The sequence below is a fragment of the Pseudorasbora parva genome, chromosome 2, assembly GCF_024679245.1.
Source record: "Pseudorasbora parva isolate DD20220531a chromosome 2, ASM2467924v1, whole genome shotgun sequence".
In the NCBI taxonomy this organism is placed as follows: domain Eukaryota; kingdom Metazoa; phylum Chordata; class Actinopteri; order Cypriniformes; family Gobionidae; genus Pseudorasbora; species Pseudorasbora parva.
In genome coordinates this window covers 58,183,273-58,193,061 of record NC_090173.1, presented here as the reverse complement: position 1 = coordinate 58,193,061, position 9,789 = coordinate 58,183,273, and the positions used below count along the sequence as shown (strand labels likewise).

The following is a 9,789-nucleotide window of genomic DNA, read 5'->3' as shown; positions in this document are numbered from 1 at the left end:
GAACCCGAGTTCGATTGCTCCCACTGCCCCCGCTGGACTGTGTTCATATTATATTATTTGGGTCCGAACCCGAGTTCGATTGCTCCCCCTGCCCCCGCTGGACTGTGTTCATATTATATTATTTGGATCCAAACCCGAGTTCGATTGCTCCCCCTGCCCCCGCTGGACTGTGTTCATATTATATTATTTGGGTCCGAACCAGAGTTCGATTGCTCACCCTGCCCCCGCTGGACTGTGTTCATATTATATTATTTGGATCCGAACCCGACAAGTGTGGAACGACGACACGCAGTCATACGTGCTAAACTTCCACGGCAGAGTCACACAGGCCTCCGTCAAGAACTTCCAGATCGTGCACGACAACGACCGTAAGTCATCTGAGTTAGAGTCCTGTCTTAGTTAACGATAATACACCGATCTGGCATAACATAATGACCACCTTCCTAATATTGTGTTGGTCACCCTTTTGCTGAACCGTCGAGGCATGGACTCCACTAGACCCCTGAAAGTGTGCTTTGGTATCTGGCACCAAGCTGTTAGCAGCATATCCTTTAAGTCCTGTAATTTGCAAAGTGGATAGGATTTGTTTGTTCAGCTCATCCCACAGATGCTCGATTGGATTGAGATCTGGGGAATCTGGAGGCCGAGTCAACGCCTAAAACTCGCTGTTGTGCTCGTCAAACCATTCCTGAAGCATTTGTGCTTTGTGTCAGGAGCATTATCCTGCTGGAAGAGCCACAGCCACCAGAATACCGTTTCCATCAAAGGCTGAACATGGTCTCAGCAATGCTTAGGTAGGTGGAGCGTGTCAAAGTAACATCCACATGGATGGAGGACCCAAGGTTTCCCAGCAGAACATTGGCCAAAGCATCACACTGCCTCCGCCGGCTCGCCTTCTTCCCATAGTGCATCCTGGGGCCATGTGTTCCCCAGGTAAGCCACACACACACACCCGGCCATCCACGTGATGTAAAAGAACACGTGATTCCTCAGACCAGGCCACCTTCTTCCATTGGTCACAATTTGGCCCTTGTCAAACTCGCTCAAATCCTTACACTCGCCCATTTCTCCTGCTTCACACACATCAACTCTGAGGACAAAATGTTCACTTGCTGCCTAATATATCACACCCACTAACAGGAGCCGTGATGAAGAGATCATCAGTGTGATTCACTTCACCTCTCAGTGGTCATAATGTTATATAATATTGCTCATCATAATGGACTTTCCAGGAAGGTTTGCCAAGCCTAACATTTAAAGGGTCATGAAACCCCCCTGCTGCAGCGGTGTTTTTTCACACCTTCGATTTGAAAAAGCTTGTTAAAAGGGGAGTGGTCGACTGTGAAAAGGTGGGATGGTATTGTGTGGAAAGAGGGAATGTTTGCATAAATAGGGGAGTGTCTGTCAGTAGGTGCTGAGCGGTTCTGAGACATGTTCTTGGTTCACGTTGGCATTGTTTACCACAGAGAGATTAAATGAGGGATGAGTACAGCGAATGAGAGAGCTATAAGTGGCGTGCAGCAGAGATCGCAAATCATTCAGCTCTTCAAAGTTCAAACCAGCATATTTCAGTGAGAAATGAAAATAAATGTTATTCTGCATGACGAAATATTTTGCAAACGTGATAAAACTATATTTGTCCAAATATGCACGCTGTTTGGCAAGATGAACAACGCGCCGACGTGATAAGAGACCGTGAACGACCCAACATGCGATGTGACAGAGATGTGTAATTCTAGATCGGGGTAAAAGCGAAGAGGTTTGAGGCTAGTCTCGACCGCGCATCTGAAGCAGAGCGACGCGCGCTGGGTTGCCGTGACGATCCGCGCTGTCTTTCACTCGGCAGCTAAATCTATATTTGTCCAAATATGCATCACACTGTTTCACTAAGAGCCCGAACACATGCGGTTTAGTGCATGGCTGTGACCACAAATAAGACGGAGAGGACGTGGCTTTTGTTCATTAGCCTACAGATTACAGATTGGTTATTTTGCACTCCTGACATAGATAGTCAACGCTTGCAGGTTCGGCGTGCGATTCCTCAGGTGAATTTTACTTTACCGAGCCTTTGTAGCAAAGGCTTCCACAGACGGCGCCGGTTACAGCTCGCTCGGCGCCCTTTACGTTACTTCGTATCAGCACAACGCCTAGCTTTCCTCTGTGACTTTACCGCACGCTGCTTCCAAAACTTCCCCACCATATCTCTACAATAATGATGTAAGACGAGCCTGACAGAAGTGACTGTCTCATGCATATTAACTAAATTATCTTGTATGCATACTACAGCGCAGGGATTGGACTGAATGAGCTTTATGTCATGAATATATATCGAGAATTGCTCAGAGCGGTCGACGTCAGCATGTGCCCAGCTGCCCATACTTGGGCCGAAAAGGCCGTGCCGACGTCAGCATTTGTGACGTTGCTCCGACTAAACTTTTCAAACCGGAAGACAGAAATCGCTCTGAAAAATGCAAAAATAACTATTTTCACATATGCATACCATTAATGAGTACCCTTAGTGTTTTCAATGATGTGCAGCCTATACATATCTGTTTACATCTCAAAAAAAGTGTTTTGGGGTTTCATGACCCTTTAAGGTTTGTCTTTCCTTTTGTGTTTTCAGCGGACTACATCGTGATGCAGTTTGGCCGTGTGGCGGAGGACATCTTCACTCTGGACTTTAACTACCCCATGTGTGCCCTGCAGGCGTTTGCTATCGGCCTGTCCAGCTTCGACAGCAAACTGGCTTGCGAGTGACGCTGTGACACACACACGGCACTCCTCCACTCAGGACACTAGAGCACAATCGCCTCGTCTCTCCACGTGAAGCCCGAGGAAGAAGATTTGTGCTCCTCCAAAATGAATCAGAAGAAAGGACCAAATTAATTCTGTTTTGTAAATGAAACACATCTAATCATTTAGCATTTCACTACCTGGTAAGATTATCGTTTGAGTTATTTACCTGCTTTCTCTCCCGAAAAGAGAAGATGCGTGGGATTTATGCTTTAATGGACCAATAGAAAAGACACTGAGAGATTTTCTATGATATTTTCTGTGATGTCTGTTGTGTGTCTGATGGATTTGAGAAGTATGTCTATGGGGAGAATTTCACAGTTAAAGGTGGGGTAAGTGCTATCTGGTAACCGTTGTTGATATTTTAAATCACCAAAACAAACACGCCCCTACCCCCAAAAGGGTCTCGCCCCTATTTTGATAGCTCCGCCCCACACATACGTAACCCAGGCAACGACTATAGTAGAATCTTCAATGAAAAAGTCACCCCTTCCATCACAAAAACACAAACCGTTCTCATGAACAACTCTATAGTACACAAGCCGACAGTCCGACTAACAACATATTACAATTATGACCAGATAAGGGTTATATAGATCATGAAAAAAGGAAACAAACATATATTAGAAGTATAGTATCTTAAGCCCCGTTTCCACCAAAATTACCCAGAACAATTTGTACCAGGAACTTTTTTACAGGAACTTTTCTCCCCCCAGACCTGCAGCTGTCTGCGTTTCCACCGCGATCTGAAGCTCTGTGAAGATTGGGCAAATTAGTCCGGTGATGTAGGACTGCGCGTGACTGCTCCTCCAAGTCAATGAAACCAGGGCCACCAGCACCACCAATGCAATCAGGACCACCAGCACGAAGGCAGCCAATTATACGTAAGCACTGATTTTATGTTTTTTATGTATCATGAAAAGTATAAATTGTTGTATTCATTGCACACGTTAAATAAAGCAAATTATGTTGCACAATAACTCACTGTCTCCTTGTCTGTCTGTCCCTCTTTCTGTAACTCTCTCTCTCTCTCTCTCTCTCTCTCTCTCTCTCTCTCTCAACAGCAACAGAACGTCTCATAATAAGTCAGTTAGCAAACCTAAAAGAAGCGTTTGCTGTAAATAAACAACTGTTATTGACAATGATAAAGCAAAACTCTATGACTGTGGACCTGCCAGAGGGTGTCAATATACCCCTAAAAACCACACTGGACCTTGAGCTATTAGAAAACAAAATGAAGGAGGAGGCCTGCTACAGAATGTACAATGGTACATTCGGTTTTATTAAATATTTGGTATTTAATACCTCTTTAAAAATTGTTTTTGGTAAAAAGACCCTGCTAAATTAATAAATACATGTAAATGAATAAAGTTTTGGACTTTTCATTACAGTTTCATTATAGCTGCCTTGTGAATGCTCTAATGTTTTACTGCTTTAATTTAGGCAAAGTATCTGGCAACAATCGGAGGCACAAGCCCAACCTCCAACACAAAACGTATACTGGTCTGTATGCTGACCACCCCACTGGCCCAGCAATTGTGCTGGAAGGGCTCTGGCCTTTGGGGAGATGTTGGCCTGCAAAGCAATTATAGGTACAGTAATGTTTATATGGGATAAGCTAGCCCACACTAATTTGAGTAGGCTAGCCCATGGTCTGCCCACATTTTGGGCTGTCCCACTGGGGACCCACACGTGCCCCGCATTACACACCAGTATCTGGGCCCACAGTGGGCTGCCCACAATGGCCCCAAAGGAGCATGTTTGCTGGGTGGTTGAAACGAACGTTGGATAATAAATCGTTTGATTTATGCACTCACATGTTGATCTTTTAATGTCTTGTACAGGATGGACAGATGCTTGGCAAGGTTTGATGGTTCTTCATTAGTTTTAGAAGCAAAAAAAATCTAAATTTTACTTATACTTCTCTCTTTATTAATCCGTTTTGGGCTTGTTAAATGCGATTCAACTACTTTATCCTTTTTTTCCTCCGTGTTGCCACATTTGCCGGTTTCGCGTCAATTTGGATAATTTCGCAACAGCAGCATATATAACGAAATGAGCAAAATCATGATATCGTACCGTTTGAAATAAAATATATACTGGTATTTTCCCAGTACCAGTATACCGCACATCCCTATCACTGTTATTGTTGCACTCTGCATAACGTGTGTGAGAAGCACAATGAAACATATGGAATATGGTATGGGAGTGTAAATCCTTTTGGACGGACATGGAATATAATATGGATTACAATATGGAAGGGATGTGTGTCTGGAAGAGTGTAAATGATGAGAAGACCCAGCTGAAGCTTCACCTTCGTAGCAGGTATGAGAGTTGGTCGCTTCACTCTGGTGAGGTGTACCTGTTTGTGTGTTTGATCTGGGTAATAAGGTGCAGTGTGGGTATAATCTGGTGGGATGGGAGGAGGGCATGTGTGATTTTGGTTGAAGTGCTGAGCATTGAACAGTCTGGGCCTGTTGTTTGTGATCAAATAATTACATGTTGGGTCAAGTAGAAGTTTTAGAAGTCTTGGCCAGCTAAAAAGTATGAACATGAAAAGTATGAGCATGTACAGCACTCAATACTTTGTGCAACTAAGGAAAATCCCAAATTCTGTATATAAGAAAATGTTAATATTAATTAACCCTTTAGGCACCAGAGGTTTTTTCCTAAAACGTTCGATCTTGACATCTAAATTTCAAAAGGCTATATCTTAAAAGTGATGAAATATAGACTTTCTGTAAATTAGAGAAATATATAAGTAGGGATTACGTTTCCCCATCTAATTTGCATATTATGACGTCACATGGTGGTGCCCATCTTGGATTATAGAATTTTCATGAAAAGTCACGTTTACATGATATCAATACATTTATCAATGCATAAATTAGATTCTAAATTAGAATTGAAATTTAGATGAATCCTTATTAAAGCAACAATTTTCTCGTTACCATCGTTCTTTGATTAACATTAATGACAATATCACAGTTTTATTAGGCTGCTATCACTTTAAGATCGTCATTATTGAAAAAAATGACGCGGATCTGATTTGTTCTTAATTTTTAACGCATTCAACTTGTAAAAAATTATTTGCATGCGTTAACACTACTTTTGACAGCATTCGTTTTTAGACATTATTTTAAGTTGCACCTACATGTTAACTCTCATTTGAGTATTAGTAGACAGTCTCCCAACACTTTGTTTTGATGCTCCCCAACAGACGTTCTAATTTCCTTTACTACAAGCAAGCTGCTGCTCTGTCTCTTGGCTTATGCCGTGGTGCTGAGGGGAATGATCGAGATGCAGTTTGACCAATGTTTGTGTACATGACCGACCAGTGGTGGCATGCAAGAATGTGGGACCTAAAGAAATTGCAAAAACACACACAATGAATAGTGACTGTAGAAAGCAAAGGCGAAAAAGAGACTTCGCTGTCTGTGTATGTCCTGACACACACAAAATGCACAGAAAGACACGTCAATATCGTGCGCACAGACAGCGCTCCAGAATCGATTTCAGAAGATGTGTAATAGTGTCCCCTAGTGTCTAACAGTGAAAACACAGAAAATTCTGTGTTTGGCAGGGAAGCGTTTTCCCACAAATATTGGAAAATTCTGTGTTTGGCGGGGAAAGAGTTAAAGTGAATTTTGTTTTGTATAATTTGTATCTTAATTTCAGTTAATGTTTCATCAGTTGCCTGGATTTAATAAATAAGAAGCAAATAGGCTATAGCAGAGAATAATTGTGACATGGAGGCACAGGAGCGATCACTAAGGGTGCTTTCACACTTGGTTCGATTGCCTGGACCGAACCCAAGTTCGATTGCTCCCCCTGCCCCCACTGGACTGTGTTCATATTATATTATTTGGGTCCGAACCCGAGTTCGATTGCTCACCCTGCCCCCGCTGGACTGTGTTCATATTATATTATTTGGGTCCGAATCGGAGTTCGATTGCTCACCCTGCCCCCGCTGGACTGTGTTCATATTATATTATTTGGGTCCGAATCCGAGTTCGATTGCTCACCCTGCCCCCACTGGACTGTGTTCATATTATATTATTTGGGTCCGAATCCGAGTTCGATTGCTCCCCCTGCCCCCGCTGGATTGTGTTCATATTATATTATTTGGGTCTGAACCCGAGTTCGATTGCTCCCCCTGCCCCCGCTGGATTGTGTTCATATTATATTATTTGGGTGTGATCCCAAGTTCGATTGCTCCCCCTGCCCCCGCTGGACTGTGTTCATATTATATTATTTGGGTCTGAACCCGAGTTCGATTGCTCCCCCTGCCCCCGCTGGACTGTGTTCATATTATATTATTTGGGTCCGAATCCGAGTTCAATTGCTCCCCCTGCCCCCGCTGGACTGTGTTCATATTATATTATTTGGGTCTGAATCTGAGTTCGATTGCTCCCCCTGCCCCCGCTGGATTGTGTTCATATTATATTATTTGGGTCTGAACCCGAGTTCGATTGCTCCCCCTGCCCCCGCTGGACTGTGTTCATATTATATTATTTGGGTCTGAATCTGAGTTCGATTGCTCCCCCTGCCCCCGCTGGACTGTGTTCATATTATATTATTTGGGTCCGAATCCGAGTTCAATTGCTCCCCCTGCCCCCGCTGGACTGTGTTCATATTATATTATTTGGGTCCGAATCCGAGTTCAATTGCTCCCCCTGCCCCCGCTGGACTGTGTTCATATTATGTTATTTGGGTCTGAATCTGAGTTCGATTGCTCCCCCTGCCCCCGCTGGACTGTGTTCATATTATATTATTTGGGTCTGAATCCGAGTTCGATTGCTCACCCTGCCCCCGCTGGACTGTGTTCATATTATATTATTTGGGTCCGAACCCGAGTTCGATTGCTCACCCTGCCCCCGCTGGACTGTGTTCATATTATATTATTTGGGTCCGAACCCGAGTTCTATTGCTCCCCCTGCCCCCGCTGGACTGTGTTCATATTATATTATTTGGGTCCGAACCGGGGTTCGTTTGCCTCATCAGAGCAGCAGCTGTTTACCCCGTAACTTAGTAACGACAGCGAGCGTGAAGGCAGCGAAATGCATGCCGTTGCTCCCGTCAATGTAGCTACTTTTTCAAAAGGGTAGCTTGAATGTTACTTAACTACTTTAACTTACACGTAGGTTGTAAAACTATAGTTTCACAGTAGCTTGCCCAACACTTTTTTTTTTTTTTTACTGAAAGATCAGCCACAGCAAAAAAGAGCCACACAACAGACAGAAGAGAAACAGACAGGACAGACCGAACAACAGAATGGACAGATAGAACAGCAACAGTTTTTTTTCCTTTTTCTTCTCTGTAAAGGATGCTGTAGGTCGATGTGTAATCAATTTGTACTATTTAGACAAAATTATGCCTCTATGTAGTGCTTTAAGGGTGCGTTCACACTTGTCATGTTTGGTTCGATTAAAACGAACCCTGGTGCGGTTGCTCGGTTAGTGCGGTTCATTTGAACATATGTGAACGCTGCCATCCGAACCCTGGTGTGCACCAAACAAGCGGACCGAGACCGCTAAAAAGATGGGTCTCGGTCCGCTTCCAAACGAACTCTGGTGCGGTTCGATTGATATATGAACGCAACACGGACCAAAGACATGTAAACGGACCAAAAACCGGACGTAATGTCACAAGATGCGACGCATAATGCAGCTGATTTGACGACGCGGAAAGATCGGTGTACGTTATCCAAAATGAGAAACTTTAACGTTAGAGGGCAAACGTAGAGCAACGAGGAAGAGCCTCATCAATATTTGGTCTGACGAGCATGTTTTGAAAATGCTAGAAAAAACACACAAAAAGCATACCTGGCTCTTCTCATCAAAGTTCCTGTGTTGCCCATTATCAGCAGGTACAGACGACAGAACGGCCGTCTCTTTTGCACAACGGAGGAAATCCTGCTGCTGTTTTGAACCTCAGCGGGTAAAAATAATGCCACATGTACACGCATAAAATGATCGCGTTTAATCCAGCACACAGCGTTGTTTTGAATGTTGTGAACATTTCATGAGCTCTTCATGAGTTCTCTGGTAAAAAATAATGCCATATGTACACGCATAAAATGCCCGCGTGTAATCCGCACACAGCATTGTTTTGCATGTTCGGTAAACGAGCTCATACGTCATATAAACCGACCAATCAGGTTGTGAGCGTCTCCCTGTGCCTTTGGTTCAGTAACTTTAGGTTCGCTGTTAAAAATGCCCGTGTGAACGCTAAGCGGACCAGGACTATTATGTTTGTTTTTGTTTTTTGGTCCGGACCAAACTAACCAAACGAACCGAACTACAAGTGTGAACGCACCCTAAAATTGTGTGTGTGTGTCTATAGGATAAACTGTATACAAAGTGTCATATAGATGCATTTTGTCTTAATAGACAGAATTAATTATGTATCAACCTAGACTTATCTATCAAAGGGAGAAAAAAAAAATCTGAAAACTATATATATATATATATATATATATATATATATATATATATATATATATATATATATATATATATATATATATATATATATATATATCCCTAAACAGAACAGTTTTAACTTCTTGACAAAGTCTAACAGTCTGTATGGGTTCTAATACAGCACATCATTGAACAACATGTATTTAAATATGCATTTCACCAATACATTAAACTCTGAATTTCTGTCATCTGCTTTATTCTGTGCACTTTTGTGATTGTAGCCTGTTGCGTGTTTTTTTATTTTTATTATTTTATTCTGTTTTTTTTATTTTATTGCAAATACATCTCTTAGAAATGTAACATTTCCAACAATGTACATATTAGTCAAGTAAACTCATTTCGCACAGACATATGACAGAAATGAAATGGAGGAACGTAACAAGAGAAAAAAAAGAAGAAAAAAAGGAAAAAAAAAAAAAATAAATAAAAAAAAATAATCATGTTACATGAAAGATCTCATCATATTTCTTCAAAAAAGAAGTACATTTTCTATTATCGATCAATCTTAAGA

General features: G+C 42.3%; 1 long non-coding RNA gene across 1 annotated transcript; it reads left to right on the top strand.

The window, feature by feature from the left end:
- Positions 1-270: 270 nt before the first annotated feature.
- Positions 271-4,311, top strand: LOC137047828 (uncharacterized). The gene is made up of 4 exons (XR_010899270.1): positions 271-368; positions 2,624-3,677; positions 3,858-4,061; positions 4,237-4,311. It is a non-coding gene; the product is annotated as an uncharacterized lncRNA (long non-coding RNA).
- The last annotated feature ends 5,478 nt before the right edge of the window (positions 4,312-9,789 follow it).